This window comes from Homarus americanus, unplaced genomic scaffold (genome assembly GCF_018991925.1).
Source record: "Homarus americanus isolate GMGI-L3 unplaced genomic scaffold, GMGI_Hamer_2.0 scaffold16712, whole genome shotgun sequence".
In the NCBI taxonomy this organism is placed as follows: Eukaryota; Metazoa; Arthropoda; class Malacostraca; order Decapoda; family Nephropidae; genus Homarus; species Homarus americanus.
In genome coordinates this window covers 4,970,796-4,990,227 of record NW_024757794.1, presented here as the reverse complement: position 1 = coordinate 4,990,227, position 19,432 = coordinate 4,970,796, and positions in this window count along the sequence as shown.

Genomic DNA, 19,432 nt, shown 5'->3' with positions numbered 1-19,432 from the left:
CCATCTGTGGGAACTACTACACCACGTGAGGTCCCTCATAACACCATCTGTGAGGGAACTACTACACCACGTGAGGTCCCTCATAACACCATCTGTGAGGGAACTACTACACCACGTGAGGTCCCTCATAACACCATCTGGGAGGGAGTTACTACACTACGTGTTTGCTGTTCAACACCTACATTATTCTGTATGTTCACTGTATGTTCCTTTACCTTTCTCTAATGAAGGCTTTTGTTAAACTACCAATGTATGTAATAAGTCATTTATGTCCAGTGTATATTTTCAGCCTTCGGGCTGCAGAACTTTTTCAATAAACCGTTAATTATTATTATTATTATTATTATTATTTACATAAAGAACTTACGAGATCGTTTCCATAAAAATATAAAACAAAAAATATATCTATCACCATTAACTAAATTAAATGGAAAAGAGCTAAAAAAAAGTGTTTTATATAGCATCCTGTTTCTAAAACACACAAATAATTCAATGCTAATTATACAGATTGGTGTTGGGTGTTGTTGCTATGGGGGATTGTGGGTTGTTGAGGGCCGAAGCAGTTTGTGAAGCGCACTCACATATTGAACGCCATTACTGGATTAAGTCCCTCAAGTTATCTAAAGAGACATTTATTTCTCACTAAAATAATAATAATAATATATAAAAAAAATACTCCTTAAGATACACAATGGCCAGTTTAAGATATATTCCTGAATCTTCGTCGATTTCTTTGTTCAAAAAACCCTTTAAAATATACAGTGGCTGTCGATAAAATATTCATAAATTTCAGGCGGGAGATAGTGCGTGAGGGCTCGGGAGTGGACGGTACTTGATCAAAACGTCACTTAGTCTTGGCACTGGCTATGTTACAGAGTATTAACTAGCCACAACTAAAGGGTAAAGGAGGGATAGACTGAAATAGAAGACCTGTCTTACTAATTTAGTTATAGAACTCTTAAGAAGACCTCAACAGTGTTGTTGAAAATAATCAGTACGGTCCAAACTTTTAGGTGTGAGTTTAAGGTACCGCTATTGAGGGTGAGCAAAGTATTAGGACAGAAATAGTTATCTCATTCACTCTCAAGCCCCACAAGCAAGCCGGTTAAAAGCTAGAGTTTTGTCGAGCTGGTATTAAACACGGAGATATCAGGGAAGCGAACCCCAGCGTTATGGTAATGTGTGATAAATGAATGTGATTGCTTCTTTTGCTAGTATGGTTCACATTTTAAAAGGATATATTTCTTTACTAAATATAAAGAAGTGTTCCTTTTAGCCAAAGTTATTATCTGTTGCGAGTTGTCCGCGGAGGAGCAGTGCACATTTCTGCCAGTGACTTGACTGCGTCAGCAATAGTTTATCCGTAAAACACAGTGATGTGATGTTTTATGAATCATACAAAGACGAGGTGAGTGACACTCAGCCTGCTTCACTACCTCAGAGTTGTAAACACAGTCGAAGGGGTGATTGGCTCTCGGTCTGCCTCACTTCCTCACACTCGAAGGGACCAAGGAAGACACATCCCTTTGTGGTTGACCTCAATAACCGTGACCACAACCCATCCTCAGCAGTCTAAACGTCCTCCCGTGGAACCAGTATTAGCATAATGCGATTACCAATACTGTAGAGAAGCTTTTGGTATATGCAGAAGGGTAAATGCCTTATAACTTGTGGACACAGCTACCAAAGCCTCGTCACCTTTCTCAAAGGCTCTGGTACTCTATTTCCACGCTAACCTGGCCCGTAAGCCACGCCCCTCGTCTGTGTACTGTATGTACAAATAGCTGATTGGTTCATAGAAAATGTTCATGTAGCTGTCCATTTATTCAAACTAAATGTGTTCACAATTGGTAAGCAGACCTGTTATTCTCTAAAATAATGATATATATTTGGACTATCAATATGCAAATACTTTCAAGGCATTATCACTTCAGAGAAGACGTTAGAAATTTTTAAATATTTATCATAAAAGGTCGAAGTCAAAGATGAAATTCTCTTTCGAATGAAGTCTTCATTAAGATAAAGCAAACAAACAAATGATACCAAACATAACACAATAGGTAATTAACTACAGTTTGTACGTATATAAAATTATATATCCCAAATCATTTATATAACTGATAAAACTCGATGTAAATACACGCAGTCAGTACTTATATATGTAATTTATAACATATAACCTAGTTTATCTAACAGAAATTAATATAACTTAGTTTATCGGACAAGAAGTACTCGTAATAGTATAGTGATATATGAAAACTGGACCACTTGCAGCACACCTTTCCACCATAAGTATTGATACTTTTTAATTTAAAAAAATATGATTCCTTCCTACTCTTGTATTTTTGGAGCGTATAATATTCTTTATAGGTTCCTATATCACTCCGTCGTCTACCAGATTTATTTCCTGGTATTTCTGAGTTTATATCGATTAATGTCTCTGACTGATGACCAGAAACATCTGTGTTAGGGTCTGTGCTAATTATGTCTGTATTGTTGGTGGGTTGTTGGGCAGTGTCCTGAGTCACCCTGTTTTTGTACCAAGATTTCCCAAACTAATGCCTCTACTTAGAAAGTTTCCCTACCTTAAGGCCCCTATTTTGGCATTTTCCCTAATTTAGGGTATACTGTACATTTTTCACTTCTTATCCCGGCAGAGATCTTTCTTGCCAAAATCCACTTTCAACAGTGAAAATCGTCACCGGAGTCCAGAAATGAGTGAAACTTTACAGATACTGGTACAGTATACAGTATATTAAACTGGCCACGGGCGCCACAAATGTTTTCTAGGGAAAAAAAACAGGAACCATTCATAATGAAGGGCATACATTTTTCACCGTCTCTTATTAAAAGTATGTTTTATGGTGAGCCGTGTTCCTAATTAAGGGAAAGGATTCACAACCATCAGCTGCACACCTTTACTGGAAGATTCAGGGATACAACCTCTCCCCCGCCTCTCTATTGTTGATGATCCAGGCGAGCTTGTTCTTTGTTTCCAAACTACAGTAAATAATATAAATCGATAACAAACACTGTATTATGAGTATTTTAAAAACCAAGCCAATCACTTGTAAAGATTGTTATACCTCATAAATAATGAAGATTAATAGATATAAAGGATTAGGAAAGTTTGTTCACATCGAAATCAATCGCCCAACGCCCGCTTCGGTGTGCTTCTCGGCATTCAGTCACTTAAAAAAACATGGGAGTACTTGCTAAATAAAACTTGTAAATTTATGTCCAACCATGCCGTGTAAGTAACCTGTGTTTTGAATATAGATTACATGCAAATGACTATGGTGTATAGTTAAGCAAAATGTGTTAGCCTTTTAATAAAAATATATAAACGAATAAATCGGAATATATATTTCGTGTCTGGCTCAGTCCAGCAGTTTAGTGTTTCTGTATTTTTGCCACGCTTGGTAATTTGCATAGTTGTGTCGTAAATTTTCTGAGTGTTTTAATATTGTTTGATTTTAATAACCAACAAACTCGACAGCTTATGACGGAGTACAGTGTTTACACGTATTTCGCCGATTTTCGTTTCGTTTCTCTCACATACTTCAACTGAATATGTAAAAAAAAATCTTCTGTATAAATTTCTTTCTATTTCGATTAATATTAATATATTTCGTACTTCTAGAATGAACTCAACCCGTTAATTAATTTCTCGTGGCCTTGGTCTGTAACATCATGACGAGATATAGGGAATATTCTTTACACTTTAACCAAAACAGTCTCTCAACCACAAGTACAGTATTTTAGCGTGGTATTTCAGTATATCTTATAACAATTAATAACGGTTTACTAGTTATAGTGTAATTACCTCGACTTTCCTGAAGTAACAGCCAAACCATTTATTGATTTTCCTGGTTACAGTATTATGCCGAGACATAATTTGGTATTATAATTTGTAAACTCGGTGTTTTGGTTATTTTCTGTCCCGAGAAGCAGTTATTTTGGCAAGTTTAGAGAGATTTTCTTGTATATATTGATGTATTACTTATGTAAAAATACTCTGGAATGCATTGCATCATTTTATGATTTGCATGCGTATTGTAAGCCTAGATCATTCTAAAACTCTTCAGTCGTATCTCCTGCCTACCTTGATATCACTAGATCTAATGCACTAGGCGTCTGATGAGACCTGCTATCAAATCTCCCACTTTATTTTCCCACTTCCTAACTTTACCTTCCTCCTACACCGTCTTGCATCTTGAGAGCAAACGGGTTTCTTCTCTCCATCCCATCATCATCAGGAGTCAGTCGACCGTTTCTGCTCAGTGTAAAGTACAACGAGCCTAGTAGGACAACTGAAGATAATTATTGTGTAAGCATTGTAGAATTGTTGTGATCAATATAAAGTGAAAAGACTAAGAAATTGTACACTGATCGAATGCTGACTATATATTTGAAGTGAGAAGTGACTATTAAAGCAGACCAGTGCACAAGTGTATTTCTGTGACCTGGCGGAAATCTACCTGCCCGTTGGTTGTCGGTACACTGATATACCGATCAACGGGAAATTACCGGAGACTGGCGGGACAGCCAGTGGTAATTCGACGCCATTGTAATATATCTACTGCTTCTTTACAAACGACCCCGGCCGTTGGTAAACTAGTGGTGGGAGCTGGGTAAGCAGATAGACATTATTCGGCCGAGATGTTTTGGCAAGGTACTCAAATGTTTCATTTTCAGGTAATGTTAATAACTTAATATACTGTATTATATTATTAAGTAATCATATACAGCCCCCCAAAATAACTGACAGACCGGTTATTGATTTTCTTGATCATAGTTAAACACCATGACGGGAATGGACGAGTTGACGGTTCTGGGCAAACACAAGAAATACACGCTGCCACGTTTGTAGAGTGGTACGGTATATATAATTTGTAATAAAAGTGTAAAGTCCTGCTATAATAGTCGAGATAAGTTTATTTCTCTAGAAACAGGGACGCCATTTGCAATGACGTCACTAGTTTCAAACTCATCGCTGCAGTCAGAGGTAGTAGAAAGGATGGCCTCTTCAGACCCCAAATGCCGCGTTCAGGTAAGTTTTAAGGTGTTTTTTTTATGGTCTAAGTCATGGACATTGGTAAGTGAAGAAATGTGCCGCGAAGAGCAGCTTCAAACAAGGTTGGATGGATATATGAGCGATGGGGGTTGGGTGTAAATGGGACTGCCCAGTATGGGCCAAAAAGACCGCTGCAGTTTCCTCCATTCTTATGTTCTTTTGAACAAAAAAAAACTCCCATGTTTACACCAGCTCAGCTGTCATGTATTCTTACATGGTAGACTTTCTCTTCATTTTTTTCAGTGCATTTACAGAGTATATCAGTACTAGATGGAGATACGAGTAAATTTAGAAGTAATGCCATTGTCTGGACTTTGTTTTGAGAATGCCTGGCGCTTGGTTAACATGACAACATAGTGCTGTTATCGTTTTGGTGATTCACTAATGAACCACTGGGATATATCATTTATATTAATTAATGGGTAAAATTTTACCTTTTCTACCATAAGTATTTTGATGTTTAGATTCGAGATAGGCTATAATGGGTAAATTTTAAGTTTTGGTCATCCCTGTACTTAGACTTGCAGACTTATGTGTTTTTTCTGATGGATTGCGATGTGTTATGAACGATTTTGACCTTCATTTCTATAGGAAATCACTAGTTTTGAGTTACTACCCCCACCCCCTTACTGATGTGTGTTAAGCTGACCTTATAACTTATCATACCTTAACCTAATAACTTATCATACCCTAACCTTATAACTTATCATACCCTAACCTAACCTAACATATGATCTGTATTTTCTTATGCGATCGAAAAAAAAATTGCGGCAGAAATGCTGTAGAGATTATGTGTCTTATTGTTTAAAGTACTTAATCCCATAGTTAGAATCTTAAGGTTCCCTAGATGACCAAAACCAAAATATTACCAATTTTGTTTAGAATGTTTATACTATGAAATTTGTTGTATGGGCAGCTAATATCCATTGAATTAGTTAATGTACTTAGTAATATTTATATATTCTTAATAGTATTACTGTGTTGCACAGTAAAGCACAATTAATTTTCTAATAATATTTATTTATAGAGTCGATCAGCAGCCGAGAAGGTTGGACAACTACAGCTGGCTGCCTCGGGAAGCTCACCCCAACCAGTGACGTCACAACCAATCACAGCTTTTCGCAGTCACGTGACTTTTTAACAACTTTAACCCTTATTTTTGACACTTTTAGGCCCAATTTATTTTAAAATATCCTTACCATAGTGATTTTAAGCGTTTTCTTTACCAATTGACGTGTCATCTTACGAAAAAATTCCGACCGTCAACTCGTCCATTCAGAACATACAATTTTTACTCAGAACAGTCAGTCATTCATCTGTGTGTAGTGCTCTGGCAAGGTAGTCCAGCATTTCAGTTTAAAATAATACTTACGTCATTTCGTATTGCATAACCACTTACAGTTCCTAAACTTATGTAGCAAGCCACGTATTGATTTTCCTGAGAGTTGGAATATAATATCGATATTAGATAATATACATTTATTTAACAAAACTTTCAGTCATTCAGCAGAACGTACTGTTTTAATCTGGTAGTCCAATTTAATTTTAAGTACAGGTAGTACAGTAGTTATAATGTTAATTCGTGTGTGATTACTTGAGAGTATTATCAGAGATGCAGCGATGGAACATCTACTACGAAACAACCTTGTAAAAGATTGCCAACACGGTTTTATGCCGGGGCGCTCTTGCTTGACACAATTGCTCAAGGTATTGGATATTTGGACCCATATTCTAGAACGGGGTGGTAATATCGACAATATTTACCTAGATTTTGCCAAGGCTTTCGACAGTGTACCCCACGAAAGGCTGAAAATCAAACTGGAAGGGTACGGAATTCGGGGAAATGTCCTAGCGTGGATAGAAGACTTTCTACATGACCGCAAGCAATGTGTGGTGATTAATGGCACGAAATCGTCATCTGTACCTGTAACAAGTGGGGTACCGCAGGGTAGTGTATTGGGCCCGCTGTTGTTTGTTTGTTTCATAAATGATATGCCTGACGTTGTACACTCCTCCATACAAATGTTTGCCGATGACGCCAAGTTATTTCGGGAAATTAAGAACCAAGCGGACTGTGAAGAGCTGCAGAAGGACCTCTGTGGGCTCCAGGAATGGTCGAAGGAATGGCTGCTGAGATTCAATGTCACGAAGTGTAAGAGGATGCACCTGGGGCGTACCAACGGTAAGGAGGCGTACCATATGTCCCAACGGGATGAAGAAAATGTACTAGTTGAGACTGTGTGTGAGAAGGACCTAGGTGTGTATGTTGACAATGAGCTGAAGTTCTCGGGCCATTGTGAGAAGAAGGTAAATCAGGCAAATAAATTATTGGGTCTTATAAGAAGGTCGTTCAGATATCTAGACGGTCCGTCCCTCGTGACGATCTTCAGGAGTGAAGTGCTTCCCCATCTGGAGTACTGTCACCCCATCTGGTCCCCGAGATATGCTAGGGACTGTCAGTTGGTTGAAAATGTTCAAAGGAGGGCCACCAAGCTGGTGCCTGCACTTCGGCATCTCAGCTACCCTGCGAGATTGGAGCGCCTGAACTTGCCTAGCTTATACTACAGACGGGCAAGGGGGGACCTAGTTGAGGTTTATAAGCATCTCAGGGGGCACTACTCAGTTGAGTGTCCTTACTTGGAGCTGGCGGACGCTCGCCCCACAAGGGGTCACAGCTCAAGATTGAAGAAGCCGCAAGTCCGGAAAACCGTGAGGGCAAACTTTTTCGGAGTGAGGGTTGTAAACTCTTGGAACAATCTACCAGAAAGTGTTGTGACGGCACCGAGTGTGAGCTCTTTCAAGAGAAGACTTGACCAACACTGGAGCGGGTTCAGGTACATTCAGGAGCCGGTGCATGCCCAGTATTTGCCAACAGTGCGTGACAGAGACGTGACCGATCGCCCGGGCGGCTAGCGAGCCGACCTTTTGGTGAAGAATATAAAGGAAAAGAGTCGTGACCGATCGCCCAAGCGGCTAACAAGCCGATCAGTGGCGAAGAGGATAAAAGTTACAGTCCCCAAACGTAACTCGCAAACCACGTATTGATTTTCCTGAACCAAACAGCTAACATCATATTGAGATTATAAAATACGCACATACACGGCAAGGTATTCAATCATTCAGCGGGACGTAGTGTTTTGGTAAGGTACTCCAGTATTTCCACTTTAAAGTTTGAAATCTCCCGGCGTTGTGGGTGGCGGCGTGCCCGTGCGCATCTCGACGCTCATCTGGGCCTCGGCTGTCACTTTGTTTACAGTTGACTCCCAGTCCGGGCTAGCGTTAGGTGTGTGTGTGATGAGCTCAGTGAAATGGGTTGGTGAAGCTATGGTAGGTGTTCTCCTGTGAATTTGCTACTCAAGCATTAGATAAGTTACATGTCATTTTATGATTCCTTTGTATTTGTGTACGTTTTGTGGTGCTACGCCGCCTAGCATTGGAAATAAGCGTATGGTACAAGAGTTCGACTGGCACCGATGACTGATGGGTCAACGTGCTTTACTGATAGGATTTGTTTTATGAATATTTTGTAAGAGTTTAGAATAACGGAAGATCACGATCTAATATATGAAAGTAATGATGGGATGTATCATTCGATTAGGAGGGAGATACATTAGTATGACTGCATATGTTAAGAGATATGGGCATGATACGTCAGCAAACTTTATTTAATAGTTTCTCAAAGTCACTTAAAGTTTTTTAATGTTATGATTTATATATATTGATTGCCAGTGGAAAAGAACATTGTATTTTTGCTGGATAAGTCGATTAAACTGTAAGTTGAATGTTGCTGTGTTTTGGTGGGATTCCCCATGATGCATGTGCTGTGCATGTGTCAAAAAAGTTTAGTTTGCACTGTGTAACCATTATTAGTTCAGTAGATACATTGAGTGTTATCATTTGTTAGTATTGATTATGAGTAATAAAAGGTTGTCTGAGCTGGAAGCATTGGTAAGGTAGTGTTAGAGAAAGTAATTATCTATTTAAACAATTTAAAGTATTTAATTTCTTAAGTTTCACACATACACCTTTAATAGTAAAGCAGTGTTTTGGTTTTGTTTTTTGTTTTCTAATATAATTGAAGTTAGAGAAGGTAACATGGACAAGCTTGAGAAAATTTTGTATTTGAGTGGTAAAAGTTTTTGATATTAAAGAGTTTAATTATGGCAAAGTAAATATATATTCTGGAGTACTGTATCTGTTAGCTACAGGGATGATAATATATAATTTCACTCAAAACCACTTTAATATTTGGCAATACTGTATGTAGCATGTACTTGTTGGTGATGCATGTTGTGAGCTTATAACTAGAGAAGTCTGCTTTTAATTCTGAATTGTCAGAAAAATAATATAAAAGAGCCTACTTAAATTCAAAGAAAATTATAGATATACAGAAGTTAAACTCTAATTTTCCCATGATAATATGATACTTAGTTGCCCAAACCATTAAAGGAATTTTATCCACAACTGACTAATGAATACCAACAATTTAGGGAATTTGTAGTATTAATGAACTGCAGCACCACATGGCATTCAGAAGTGTGAACAGTATTTGAAATGAATGTTAATGTAGGTTTGTTAGATGATTAAAAAAAATTGTAGTGTCGAATTTCTGGAAAAGTAAGTCATGATGTAGTAGTAATATAGCTTACTGACCCACGGTACAGACTGATGTGTTGTCAGTACAGTATATCTATTACATAAGGTACTAATGAATGAAGAACCTGTATATAAATTGTATGACTGTCTCTGTTACTAACAAAATAATATTAGTACTGGTATGTGGTTTATAATAGACTCATATGGTGATACTGAAATACTAAACCATCATGTACAGTACATCTAAAAGAGTATAGGTTGTATTGGTTTGTGCCTATTTTTCTGTTTAGTGAATATATGACTGATGGTATGTTGAAAAATAAAATAAGTTCATAAGTCTACAGTGGGAATTTAAAGTTGGATTTACCCCAGTCCAGGGTCAATAGAAGCTAGGTGGACTATCCATGTATTCTGTGTGTGTGTGTGATTTTAAGTGAATTGAGTGTCTAGGGAATTGTATGCCATGATGGGCATAAAGAGTGACTGAAAATTTGATAGTTGTCAGGAGTGTTTCAGTTGCATGTGAAAAATGGACACAGAAATGTCAATCTTTTTCTTGTCAATGTTTCTATTGAGTTTAAACCCAACAATTTTGATAGCATTGAATTTTATTTTACATGTTTTTGACAATTTCCTAGCGTCAGTTTTTTCTGTAAGAGCTCAAGCTCCCATGTAATTATACCAGTATGGATGTACTGTACAGATGTCCTTTTGTATTTTACAGACATTCACAACTTCACACACACACACACACACACACACACACACACACACACACACACACACACACACACACTGTGACACACCCATTAAAATTTGCACATGCTTGTGCATTCACACATTTCACACATATACAAATATTGCTCTCACGGATACAAACACAATGCAAATATACTTTTATTTTTCTTATATAAATGCATAACAAGGGAGTCTAGATATTAATAAATATTTTTTTAAGTGCTTTTAATATATGAGAGTAAAGTTATTTTGTTCTGGTTTTAACACCTGTTTATTCATAAGGGAGGTTTTACCAAGAGTACCCATAATGCATTAGAAAAGCTAAATACTATTTAAAATGTTTTATAAAGATTTTTATTTTAATATTTTGTTTTGCCATTTTCCTTCGTGTAAGTGAATTCAGCAGTACAGTACAGTATATTGTACATTTATACAGTATTTGTATTTTGTTTGCTTTTTTATTTTACACAAGAGTGAATTCAAAATATTGTTGAGGCTTTGTTAGTTTCTTCTTATTGTGGACATTGAATTGTTGCAAGAGTTTCATAACTGTATCCCAGCTTATTGTAGGAAAATAATTGGGTTCTTCAAGCTTGTTATTTGAAATCCTAATTCATTGCTTTATACAGTTTTGATATTGTCACTTAATGTAAAGATTAAAGGTGTTAATTTATAGCCTACTCCTGTCCAAGGCTATGGTATGTAGCCCAGGCTAACTCACCAACATTGACTGCTAGAACTGAATATAGACAACAATTCTCTTGTTATTACTTCAGCCCTCAGAAAGGAGCCTGGAAGGTGAGAATCATGAGCCTTTTTTTTTTTTTTTTTTTTTTTTTTTTTTTTTTTTTTTTTTTTTTTTTTTTTACACGGGGATTAGCTCACCCGGGCACAAGTCACTGACGCACATCGGGGGCTGGGGGGTGAAAATGTAATAATATTAATAATTCCTTTATAGTAAAAAAAATTATAAAAAATACAAAATTAAAAATAGAATAATAATAACAACACTGATAATAATAATAATAATAAAGATCCATTAAGAAATACAAAAATGAAAAAAGATCAATAGTGAGAAACGATATGTGTATGTTGTGTTGTCAAAGAAAGAGAAGCAATTGTGTGTAAATGTGGCAGAAAATCAAATCAGGAACCTGGGACTTGGTCACAATTTTTGTGATGCCATATGGCAGCAGGGTCTACCAATTAGACAAGACATCATACTTCCAATATCTTCTCAGGCCGTAGTCCTTCCTTATCTGTTATCAGCCATCTTGAATTTTCCAGTAACAAGCCTCGGTTCAGATGTCTTCAATTGGAGCAGGTCGTTCCTGTATAGCTGGGCTTCATAAACAAAGCCAAGTTGTGCTTACATCCTGTATATAGCTCTCAGGGAGCTTTATTGCTGCATTACACAACTCTGGCATTACTAGCATTGTAAAGTGAATTCCAGCCTTTATTTGGTTTGGGTTGCAAGAGTTGTTTCGATTGTTTTTGTGATCTAATTGTCAGTTCAGCTGGTGGATGCTGGTGGCTCCAACTTTACCCACACTGTGTCAAGGGTAGGACCTGGTCTCCTGGTGTAACTCAACCAGTCATTTGCTCAGTTTTGTTCACCATATTGGGTGGGAATATCTTGTTTGAAGACAAACATAGGTTATATAGGATGTTGTTTGGAGAGCTAGTTAACATAGAAGGGGGTATAAGGATAATTAACATGGAAGGGGTCAAAGGATAGTTAACATACTGTAGAAGGGGTATAAGGGTAGTTAACATAGAAGGGGTATAAGGGTAGTTAACATAGAAGGGGTATAAGGATAATTAACATGGAAGGGGTATAAGGGTAGTTAACATAGAAGGGGTATAAGGATAATTAACATGGAAGGGGTATAAGGGTAGTTAACATAGAAGGGGTATAAGGATAATTAACATGGAAGGGGTCTAAGGATAGTTAACATACTGTAGAAGGGGTATAAGGGTAGTTAACATAGAAGGGGTATAAGGGTAGTTAACATAGAAGGGGTATAAGGATAATTAACATGGAAGGGGTATAAAGATTGGAAAATAGAAGCATTTGAGTTTTGCCCCCTGCAGAAGGTGTTATAGGAAGTGCTGTGCAGTGCATTAGATTGTGGAAGAACATTAATGGGGGGCCTGCCACTCCTACGCCTTGTAATGAGACTTCAGACAACCACACCCTGACATGCTGCTTCCATTGTTTATGGGAGGTGCTCTCTGACCTTGCCAAGAATCAACCAGTTCGGAAAATAATTTAAGATGGGTTTGATGTTGGATATCTGGTCTCTGCTTCATGTCATACTGTTCAAAATTGTGTCAGGGTTATTCAGACTCATTTTCTATATTTCTTCCCTCTGCACTAAAGCAAGCATTTGTCATGCCATTGCTGCTCATACTCTTGTAGGAACTTGTGGAATGTTTCAAGGTTCCAGATTTTGTGGGTAAAGTGTTGGGATTGGGATAAGGTTCCATCTCTAAGCCAACTCTTAATCTGGAGTGTCACACTAGCACACCCTCTATTGTTTCCTGGCGTGTACAGCAGAAGAGGTTAGTGCAAGAGGATTTTCATGTACAGGCTTCAGCCTAACAGGCTAAACAAGGATCTAGAGTTCCCAAGTCATAGTACTGTACTGGGTAATTCCCCCCTTTTGTCTTTTTTTTTGATGAAGGAGACTTGTACTTTATTAAGCAGCAGGCCCATAGTTTGCTTCAGAATTTAAGCTTTGTTTATGTTCTTTATCTGTAGATGTCAAGTGTAGAATTTTATATTGCATGTTGTGTCATGGATATTATCTTTGTGAGCACTTTAACTGCTAATGTCGATGTTTTGTTGGGGTTAGCCCTGTGTTAGTATTAGAGACTGTAGACCCTTCTCCAAGTGATATCAATTTTCAGGGGTTTAGATAGCCCTTTCTAGTTCACAGGATTTGAGTCAGAAAATAAGGGGTAGTATATTTTTCAGTCAATGGTCTGTAGTACAGGTACAGTATTGGAGAGTTTTAGGAAGGACTTCCTGAAGCCTCTCTATGCTACTCATTATAGTTACAGTATAGATGTGTGCTTTTTGTTAGCATCCTGATGGATTCCTTTAATAGACATTATGAGTTAGCTTGGAATAATATCTAAATGTATGTTAATTTTAATTAAATACTGTAATATGAATTTTTGGGATAATCTTTTGCCTACCGGTACTAACAATTTAGTAACACATAAGTGTGCCTTAACCAGGCCACTGTTAGAGGCTTTTGCTACAGATTAAACATTTAGTCATTTAAGGACTTATCAACCTGTGCTGTCTATGTACAGTACAGTCAACCCCAAAAATATTCTGCACCTTTACATTGTTATACAATATGACACACCAGACCAAGAGTTGTGAACAATACTCATGATTTATGTGTTCCTGTTACTTTCTCTTCATTAACTATACAGTACATGATATACAGAATACACCGTATTGGTTGCACAATGTATCACACACTCAGAAGTACCAACCTTACCAAATGAATACGGCCTCAGTCAGTGATCGTTGCAAAGGTCGTCAGATCCAGGGATGCAGATTTTTTTTTCCTGTACAGTACAGTGCAGTACAATACACTGTTTGTAGCTCTACTTGCACTGTTTATGTACAGTACATGATAAGTGAATGTTAACATATTTAATGATTTGTGGAACTGGAGTTCTAGTCATCAGGTAGATGGGTCATGGATATTCTTGCCACTGGCACCAGCAGAAAATTAGTTTTTTAGGACCTTCTCTTGGTTGGGTTTCCCTAAGGCCAAAATATTTTGCTTTTCATCACTGAAGTAGGTTGCTGGATCTCTTTCTTTGTCTTTTTTTTAGAGGGATAGTGATTATATCAAGAGTTACAAAGGAGTTAAATCAACTGACACATCTTGTTAGTCATAGGTGTAAATGTGGAACTTTTAAAATCTTTATTATCAAAATGGTAATCAGATGATTAGACATACACAGGGGGCTACACTCCAAGAGCATCTGATCTCAGGAGCTTCACACTATCATTAGCTTTCCTGAGATGGATGTCCCTAAAGAAAATTTACAGATGGGTGCCTGGTCTTTGCCAGCAACCTTTGTGGGGCACTACCCAGAGGAGGGAATTTTGCAGGAATATTGTTTGGTGCAGAGGAGTTTGTAAGTTTACTTTTACATTGCTTACTGGACTTGTTATTTATATCCCCATGCTGGGTGCAGTGCACAGTGGCATTGGAGTTTTATTACGTGACATCCTTCCTTGTATCTCACCGGCTTGAAATATATGTGTCCACATGAACTAACATGAACCAATAACTGAAAGCTTTTTCCAGAATATTCCATTTTCTAGTTAAGTCAGGAGGAGGAGATTTAGGGCCCTACCTTCTTCCTGTAGGTTTACTATGGAGTTTACTTGGACTGGAGCGTGTTATTAGAAACCAAGGTGTCCGATGATGGATAATAAAAGGTTATATTGTACAAGCTGTTGTAACACCAAAACTCTTGTACCTCTGATGGCTAGGGTTGTGACTCGAGAGCTGTACTAATTTTCTGGTCAGTGCTGGCTCTCAATATCGGGGATTAGCATAGGTTGCATCCCATAGGCTGGGTAGGTGCTATGCACAAGTCTCTTTGTCTTGACTACTGTAAAGTGGGATTTCCTGGATGAGTTCTTCATATTTAGTGTGTTAACCCTCACAGTCTTATGGGGTGTAAGCTTATCCACTTTCACATGTGGCATATTTTGACTGAAGATAAAAGTTGGAAAATTCATATTTTTCTCAAATAGAAAGAAAGAACTTAGTTCATAGATAACAAGAAGCACAGTCTCACTTCTGTATGCCACTTGGATCTTGAGATATGGGGTATAGAATCTTGGGGTGGCTAAGTCCACCATGGTATTACTTCTTGGGCTGGATGTATTCTGCAGGGTTTTTCTTGCATATTACAGTTTTTCTATATTTTCATTACATGTTAAACCTTTTTTTTTCAGCATCACTCAAAATACTTGTATGCAAAAAATATTTTTTAGATTTTGCAAGGTGTAAGATTTTTCAAAGTGCTGGGCCAACTGTGGTGGCCTGCAGAGTATGTGGCAGCACTATTCTGCAAGGTGGAATATGTTCACACTGCATGCTGGTCCTTATCTCCCTCCCCAAAATAGAACCAGCAAGCTGACATATTTGGGCTATTAATAATAACTCATTGGGAATACGTATTCCCCCTACCATGTAAGAGGCTGGAAAACATTCCCGTTGGCACCTTAGTGGTGGTGTAGGAGTGAATTATTAACTTAAAATGACAACTGTCATTTTGTTATCCTGAACCATTTTACAGTACAGCTCCTCCCCGACACGACAGGGTTAGGGACCCAAATCCAGGTCGTAAGTCGGAAATGCTTAAATGATACATAGAAAATCTAAACTGGGTGTCTCTTTTTCTTCTCAGCACCACAAAACACCCACTTTTAAGCTTGCCAGCCATTTTAAAGTGAATTACAAACGGAAATTTTGTCTGTACTAACTTTGGGACTCGAAAATACGTAATTTGACCAAATTTTGGTACGACTGAGGCAGGTCGTAAGTGCGGGTGGTCGTAAGTCGAGTAGGTTGTAAGTCGGGGAGGAGCTGTATATCGTTTGGTCTTTCATTTTTGTCTCGAAGCTGTGCTTTAATTTCTCTTTAGTACTTTTGTTGTACTGTATTTTATTTTTCTTCAGTGTCTTAGGATGGAGGTGGGACTTACACACTGGTAGTATAGCCTTGTTCTCTTTGTTTATATACAGTATTGCTCTATTTATTTACACCTAGAGAGGATATTAGGTTATTGCATGGCATTTTCCACACTTGAGTTTGAGTTTCCTGTGCATCTACACCTGTACCGTACAAGCATTGTACTGTACACTCAAAAATTTTCAACAACAATCTTTACATTGTTCTTACCATGTTTCTTCAGATGGTTGATACATCCTCATGATCTATTCCTGGGTAAATAACAGAATACTGTATACCCTGCTGACATTATCCAACATCCATCAGTTTTCCATGTGATGTGCTCTGCTTATTTTTCCATGGCTCACAACTCTATTGGAACCTTTCGTTCTTGTTTGAAATTACGGCACTGCATTTCTATGATTATACCAGACAAAACAAAAGATAATGGACATTATTATCCAAGTGTACTGTATAATACTGTACTTCATTATTTTAAAATTTTTATTAATTAATGTAATGTACTCTACACTCATTTGTTTTTATATTCTGTATAGTAATACAGTAACATGTACAGTAGTAGGCTTATCAAAAGATTTAACAGCCTAAATTTTTCCTTTTCTTGAATTCAAGTACGAATTCATAAGCTAATGAAATTATCTTATTATACTGCAACTTCTTCAGTGTTCAATATTTACCTCATACTGTACCCCCAAACACATTTGTTGGATATTATGGAAATTATACAGTCTGTTGTTTATGTTTCAAAAGAATGCAATGGCTCATGAAGGAGTTACAATATCAGATTTTCTAAGCCTTTTATAGGTAGGGATGATGATATCCCAAAATTTGGACCTGACCTAACTATTATAACCAAAATTTTTACTTGGGTCAAATTCGTTCACACAGGATCCAATTGTCTTTTTTTGCCTCCTATGGGAAATTTTGAAATACTGTACAAGTACTGTACTACACTGTACAGGACAGTAGTACCTGTACTCATCCATCTTTTGGGGTATGATGTTAGTATAACTTAAATTAAATTATATTATATGATCCAAGAATATCTCCAATATGTTTGATATTATAATCAGTAATCTTGGATTACCTTGGTCTCTGCTGCATTTTCTGGACTGGTGAGCTGCCTGAACAGAGGGTACCGAGTTAGTGTTTCACAGGCTAGTGCTTCCACTGGACAGTACCTGTACAGGAGCCTGAACTTAAGGATAGCACCCTGAGAGGCTGCTCCCTTATAAAGTGCATAATAATGCAGTCAGCCTTAGAGCCATATCATTCATGGCATCGTGTCCTTGAAGCTATTCATAATGGGACATTCTAAGGTCACTGAACTGCTTTTAGTACACCATCAGGTATGGTAGCCATCATTAATGTACCTGGGTTTACTGTCATGAGTAGTGGAGGACATCTTGCACTGGACGTTACCCTACTTCAGCAAGCATTAATTTTGGTTTTGGCTAACCCACACAAATGTGGAAAATGGATGTAAAATGGTGAGATTGATGATCATGAAATTGGAAAAGGGAGTTATGGATCTTTTTTTTTTTTCATGTGATCAGTTGGTATTAAATCCTTGAGGTTAACTTTTTTTATAACACAATTTATTGTATGTATGTTACTGTTCTTTGCAGTACAGTATTATTGATCCTAGTGGCTATATAATATTCATTTTAGAATATAAGATTGGGGTGTTATTAACAGTTGTTCAGTTGGTTTTAAAGAGATTGTACCTGTATTTTGGGTATCTTGTAAATACAGTATATCCTCTATTGATTTTTATTCAAGTTTAGTACTGTACTGTACATTATTAGTTTACTGTATATAATTATTTCTATGTGCAGTATGTTTTGCTACAGTATATGTGCAGTATTAGATATTAATACTGTAACTTTTCTGCATTATAGTCTTATGCCTGCAGAGATCAACATTTATCCTGATGCTTTTATTTGGGGCTAATGTATTTTTTCCAGCATATTTTAGTATGCAAATACGTACTTGGAAAGAGAAGACTCCTTAATTTTCTGGCAATCGGTATACTGTACTGTATTTAAGAAAATTATCATGAAACTTTATGTAATAATTATGAAGTTTAATTATGATGAGACTTCTATAACAAAGGATGTTAAGGATATACTGTAGTATATAAAAAAATACTGTAAATTGCATCATTGATGAATGTCGGTTCAGTTGTGTGTGTCGTTCACTTAAATTTCTGAATCCGAGATAATTTCCCTATTATAGAAAATGAAGTTGTGGGTATGATAAGTCATTAGAAATTCATTAATATCATCATGTAAGCAGGTTGGCCTCAGCCACCCATTAAAGCACTCCCGTGGGAAAAGAAAAGAGAGTGCTGTTAATTCCCTTAACATGATGGTTCTTTTCTTTGCTTACATTAATTATGCACCATCTCTTTGTGGTGTGCCGTCCTGTCAGTAATGATACATTATCCTCTTCAGGAGACTGGTACTAGTAATATCTCATTTCCCCTACTCATTCCCCTTGTACAGTACCTTTCTCTTTTCATAGTTCCTCTCTTGTCCTGACTCACTCGTGTGTATATGCTGGGGTGCTCCCTCCCCTTTAGCCTCCTACACTTATTCTAATTTGCTACTACAGCAAGGAGCAGCAGACACACTCAGGCAATAGACAAGCCAGTATCATAGCACATATTGAGTCAACCAGTAGTGCTTTTAACACACACATTTTTATGATTACATAAGAATGGTAAGAAGATTTCATGTACAATATGTGTGTTATTCTGCTCACTAGACAGTACAGTAGCATGGAGATCAATGTGGAATAAGCTGTGTCAAGGTAATGCAGACACAAAACACATGAGGTACTGTACTGTGCAGTATTTGTATGATGAATTGAAGCTTCAGGAAGGTGTATTTGAAGTTGGAGGGGGGAGGTAGACTGCATTTGAGATGGTAATACTGTAATTACTGAAATGAACCGGCCGAGTCCAGGGGTACATCAAAAGGAATAACTAGAGACTGCACAATGGCGATGGAATATGTACGAGTGTTTAGTGAAAGTGGAAGAGGGGATGGACACACAAGTCTCCCTGATGAAATATCTTAATTTCCAAAATTATTAAAAGTGTTGAAGTAATCTGCACATCTTTTGTTTTATGAGTACAGTACTCTTTATTCTACTCCACTGAAGTGATAAGTACGAATGAATTTGTGTTTAATTTCACTTCAGATTTTAATTTATAACTACAACTTACCTTAATATTGACGTTGACATACATCAGCAAGTCTCTTGAAGAGGGATG